This window comes from Rhamphochromis longiceps, linkage group LG17 (genome assembly GCF_057381845.1).
Source record: "Rhamphochromis longiceps isolate RC_006_pf linkage group LG17, R_longiceps_female_GT1.1, whole genome shotgun sequence".
In the NCBI taxonomy this organism is placed as follows: Eukaryota; Metazoa; Chordata; class Actinopteri; order Cichliformes; family Cichlidae; genus Rhamphochromis; species Rhamphochromis longiceps.
In genome coordinates, this window is record NC_140573.1 from 12,786,018 (window position 1) to 12,792,017 (window position 6,000).

Genomic DNA, 6,000 nt, shown 5'->3' on the forward strand with positions numbered 1-6,000 from the left:
CATGCTTTCACAAGCATATCTTAAGCGCAATGACTTTTGTGATGGCTATTTTATTTCATTTTACTACAGTCGCTGGGGTTGATCGTTCCTTTCTGTGTGGAATTAGCATATCCTCCCTTTGCCTCCCCTAGTTTGGTCTGGGTACATACATACAAGTTATTAGATGATTTCATATTTGGTCATGGCTGTAAGGTAGATAAAGTATAAATATACACAAAAATAAATCAAATATGTATGTGGAAACATGAATAAAATTAAACATTGTATGAATGTGGTTAAAAGTAGTGAGTGGTGGTCAGAAATACTATAAAGCAAATATATAAACACCAATCCCAAAATATCTTGCTATTTTTTTAACAGAACCAATCTTATAAAATTTTCTCATCTCATTAAAAGGGTTTAAATCAAAGAAAATATTAAACCTTACATTAATATAAATGGGATGGTAAAAGTTGATCAGTAAAGAGCGTATTAGTTGTTATTTGTCATTTGAACATGCGTGCATGTCAGTGACAAGATTTTCTTTATTTCTTCATTTTTTTCTTTCCTTTTCTGAGGTCTGTTCTCTCCCCAGCTCTCTCTCAGTCTCAGATGATGTAAAGGCCGTCTGGGAGAGCAGAGAGGATGCATGCATGGAGTGCTAATTCCCGGGTGACAAAGCTCCTCTTCAAATGCGTGAACTCATCACTCTGAGAAAGGGAAAAAAGTAGTCCCCATCTTCTTTTCAATTCCCCTTATAATGAAAAAAATTTACACCTGGAAATGGAGGCTTTCTGCATAAGCAGGGTGAAAAGCAGCTAATGTGAATGAATGAGGTGAGAATGTGTGTTTGTGCCTGTTTGTGTGCTGTGTAACACAGCGCACACTGGGGTCGCTCGTCTTGACTCTGCATTTAAAAAAGGCAAGAATTTCTGGCAAATGTAAAGGGCAAACCAAATGGCAGAGGAGTTCATGGCTGCAGACTGATAACACTGCAATTAATATAAAATGAATACAACTGCTTATGCTTCTCCCATTAAAATACAAACTACTGTATTGCAGTGCTTTGCATTAGACAGTCAAAAAATAAAACCTCATTTAATACATATATATAATTTTCCCCTTTATTATGCAAAATCCCTCATGTTTGAATTGTGATCCCTAGAGGCATTTCATGATCCCAAATTGCTAAAGCCGAGTCAGGGTAAAGGTTAGTCGATTTTATTCACTGTTGCCGAAAACCAAGATGTTGAATTAATTTTCCATTCTGGTACATTGTGGTGCAGCCCACTTTGGTCCCAAGTGGGGCGGCCCAGTGAAACTCTTCATGAAACATTGAATCCCTGAAATATTTTAATTAGTGCTGTCAGCGTTAATCTTGTTAAAATGACGTTAACGCCATAACTGTACTAACGCGGCAAATCTCCATTAGCCAGTTACCACAGATCGTCCCGTGTGTTTTGGGGCTGCACGGCGTCAACGTGTCAGCGCAGTTAACTTGTTAATGCGTTAGCACCGTGCAGCCCCACGCACGGGGTGATCCGCGTAAACTCGCTAATGGAGATTTGCCGCATTAATGCGGTTATGACGTTAACGTCATTTTAACGAGCTTAACGCTGATAGCTCTAATGTTAATATAAGAAAATTAAGTGTGACTTCAACAATATGCCTCAGATTTTCTACATGATAAATAAATGCTGCTTTGGGCTTTAACTGTAAGAAACAAATGTGTAAAATTATAGAAAAATTCATAGTTTTAATGGCAACTTTTTTTATGTGTCAAAACAGCTGTTACATTTGAGACCTCTCAGATCAAACCTACAACACCAAACTAAATGAATACCATACACCAATAAAGAACTACAGACTTTAAAAAGCCTCCCAAAAAAGATATTGAAAATATATGATCTGCCAGATGAACAACATAACAACAATTTCAAATAGAATACCATTTTTTACAACTTTTTGTAGCTTTTAGCTCATGGTTTTCCCCGTTGGTAACAATTTCTGGTTATTTTCAATCACTTGCAGATGTTTCCCAGAGTTGATCAATTCAACATGACACTACAAATTTGATGGCAGAATAATGGATAGCAACACTGTCCAAAACACTATTAGCGACAGCCATGCTGACCAGTTCCATTCTTTCCTGTGGGTCACTTGTGGGACATACACTTTACAAGAGTTGTTTACTATGGCAAGATTAGAAACACTCCATCATGTTTTTGGACATGATGAAGGGAATAGCATTTTGCTTTGGCTTCTTGGAGTTCAGTAACACTGCTGTGCCACTGCTGATTCAATTACTTTTAGTCTTTTTTGTTTTTGGAATTAACTACTACAATAACTACAAATAATTTGATGCCATAAAAAAGGTGCACTATTTGGTTATAATTTTCAATTTTCAGAATTTGAATTTGCAACACAATTAGGAACAAATTAGGTGACAGTTACTGACAGTTGTGTCATGGTCCTGGGTCGTGCGACCCAGTGTTTTGAGTTTTAGTCTATTTTGATGTTTGTTTGTTTGATTAGGTTCATTAAGCTATTCTAGCTCATTTTTTATTATATTACCCATGTGTTAAGTCTCCCTTGCCCTTCATGTGTTTATGTCTGTGTGTCTTATGTTGTCAAGTTCATGTTGTCGTTTCTGTCATCTTCCCCTGTACTCGGTCTCCCTGGTTCGTGCGCCTACCCATTATGTGTCATGTCTGTGTGGCTCTTGTTGTCTAGTTCGTTTCATGTCTATGTCTCCGTGTTTCCTGTTTTATTTTGAAAGAGTCTGTTCTTTGTTCACTGCATTTAGTTTACTCTTTCCTGTGCATCATTATGTATATCCAAGTCAGCTGTTTCCTCATGTGTCTCCACTTCCCCTGATCGCCTCATGTCTGTATTTAAGTCCTCTGTTTTCTGAATGTCACTGTCAGGTCGTCTGTTATCCCCACCATTGTCTTAGTCATTGTTATAGTCACAGTCATAGAGCTTCATAGTGTTTGTTTCTTAGTGTTACATGTTTAACTCCTGCCATCATCCAAATAAAGGATCACTTTTGTTTAAACCTGCAACTCTTCGTCCACAACTACTTTTGGGTCCTGTTTCAAAAACACACCGGCACACCCCGTCGTGACAAGTTGTTCGCCAAAAGTTGCTGCATACTCTTTTGGATAATGTTTCTTGATACGATACACACACCAATACATTCAATAGTTCCAAATTCTTTCACTGTACAGTAAGTGACAGCTTGTAAAGGATTTTTTTTTTCAAAGTAACCTCCCTATGACCATAATCTGAAATGGTATAGTTAAATAAAATCTTTTACTGACAGTACATTTTCCAGTTGTCCAATATCTGTAGTTTATTTTTACAACTAATGTGAGTTGCATGTTAAAATAGCGTTTATTAAAATTTTGATCAAATGTGTAGCACTGACACATCTCTAAGTTCTTTCAGCTGTTCGCTTAACTTGACAACCATTCATCCAATCTACTTCTTGATGGCTGTTGCTGGGAAGCCGAGGAAGTACAGTGTCAAGTTTTGAAGTATTTCAAATAAGTAGCGAGTTATGATTATGTGATTATATCACAAGATTCCAAGTACACAGAGACAGCTCAACTGTATCAACACAGACAGATTTCAGATTTAAAGTGACATTTTGTCATTGATGGAGTGAAAGCACATACAGTAACACTGTTGATGTAGAGCTTAAGATTCAGCTGTCTCACTGTTATCTCTGTTGCTCACTCTCTGGTATATTTTCCTTCCAGTCAGGAAGAAGTTTCACTTTACTCCAGACTTAAAAGGGAGGATGGAAAGAGTCCAATTACTATACCTGCCTGCAATGGCTATTCACATTTCCTCCCGCTCCCCCCGGCTTGGAGAAAGCTGCATCGATTCAGACAGATAAGGTGCTTGACAAAATGGGAGAAAGACATAATTCCATTTGTCTTGGTCTAGTCCATCCCACGTGAGGTGTAAGTGTTGCTGCTGTCAGCTCTGCTCTACACCTGTTTGGAGAAGATAAAATCGCATCTCCTGACAGCTGCCCTTTAATCACTTCTGCTACTGCCAGACAGAATAGTGTGCCACTGGTGTACAGTAATCATGCTGCCACAAATGTTGCCACTCCCTCATAACTTTTCTGAAGGCTTCGGGAAGTGACTCAACAATAAATAATGAAAAGAAAAAAGAAAAAACACATTATATTAAATGAAGAAATAAATGAAGAAAAGCAAACAAAAACAAAAAAAGCACATGCAGTATAAATGAGAAAGTTGCTGACTAAAGATTGTTATACAATTTATACTATTGTCCTTCATCTAGTTTCTGCTGGTTTGTTGCTAACTGTGTCCATCAATTCTCACATTTCTGTACCAGGTGAGTTCCTGGAATAGGTGAGAATTAACCCACTTGTGGTTGCCTGGATACTGCTCCATTTACTGCATTTCTATATTTAGCTTTGGTATCTGAAATGATAAAAGAAACACCACATGTGATCTAACCTGATAACCTAACAAGCCTGCCATTTTTATTTATGTCATCTAGCCTTGAGCACTCTAATAATGTTCATTGATCTGTCACCCGTCATCTTGCAGCTAGCTATGGAAGTGGTGTTTTACACACTGGCATAGTAACAATGACATATTCACATAAGGTAAGTACCAGTGGCTCAACTATGTCTTTTACATGGTTACCTGGTCCTAAACAGCTAGAACCATGATAACCAAAGAATGCTCATGCTAGTCATAATATGTAATCTCTCCAGTTTGTCATGGGTCTGCCATGAGCAATGTTCCCTCTAAGCTGCGCACTGCTGGCACGGTCTCTGTGCACAGAAAATTTGCATAGCGCACAAAAAAAAATCTAACCTGAATTGAAATTAAAATTAAAACTAAAAATTCTGTTTTGCAGTGTTAGTCAGTAAGTGACTGGCTGCTCCCATAGTCCAGCCAATTCACATTCGTATATACGCAGCTAATCAACGTTGCTGACAGGCTATGACAGCGTCCTTATGTGCCGACACCGGTGTTTTAGCTAGCAAAGCGGCGTGGCTGATGTGGAGTGAAGCCACGTTAATGACAACGTGTACAACCTTTGGAGATGTGAGCAGGACAGATGGAACAATTGATGGAAAAAGTGTGGACTTTATACCAGTTTTTAAATTGTGTTTATAGGCCACGTAAAACCAGAGTTATGATAAAAAATATGCAATGTTTGGTTTTCTTCCTGAATACTATCGTTGTTTATATTTACTGCGGGAAGAAACAGTAAAAATGGCGTTTTATAAGGAAAACGCTGGAAAGCACTCTCCGCCTGTGAGCAAAAACAAAACCAAAAACCCCCCAAACTTTCCTATTGGTGGAAAAATGTACCATGTCGACCAATCAAAAAATGATATGGCACCATGGCATTCAGTTGTTAAGAAACGGGGGGAAGTTTTAGGAGTGACGGCGGTGTTTTGAGATTTGTGACGTTTAGCGCAAATCTTGTGTAGTTAGTGTGTAGTGTAGGCAATAGTTTTGTTGTGTGTGTCAGAACAATGAGGCGACTGCTGAATGTTACAGGTGCTACAGGAGTGATACGTCTCCTGTTGTCAGGCCTGCAGGTATCAGGCTGTTGTTCTCCTTTATCTCATAGTGGACAGAAATTATTTTTTGGAGTGGCACAAATAATTTGTGTGGCATCAAATTTGATGCAGAACAGCTGATTGTTCTGTAAATAGTTTGAAATGTTTGTTTAAAAATACCTTGGCTGCATTTAAAAAAAATAGCTGCAAAAAACTTTGTTGTTTGCCAAACTGAGTTACTTTTTTGAAGAACTATATAATTAATTGCCCAACATTGGTCATTATATACTGTATTTTACAGACAGAGAGTTACAGGACTCTCTCCCAGACCACAGGCTCATTATACAAGTCAGAGCTTTATAAAAAGAAAGTTGTGTTTTCAAAATTGGAATTCAAGTTATTTTTACTTCCAATAGTGTTAACATACTACACAGGTCAATGACTAGATTTTTTTACAT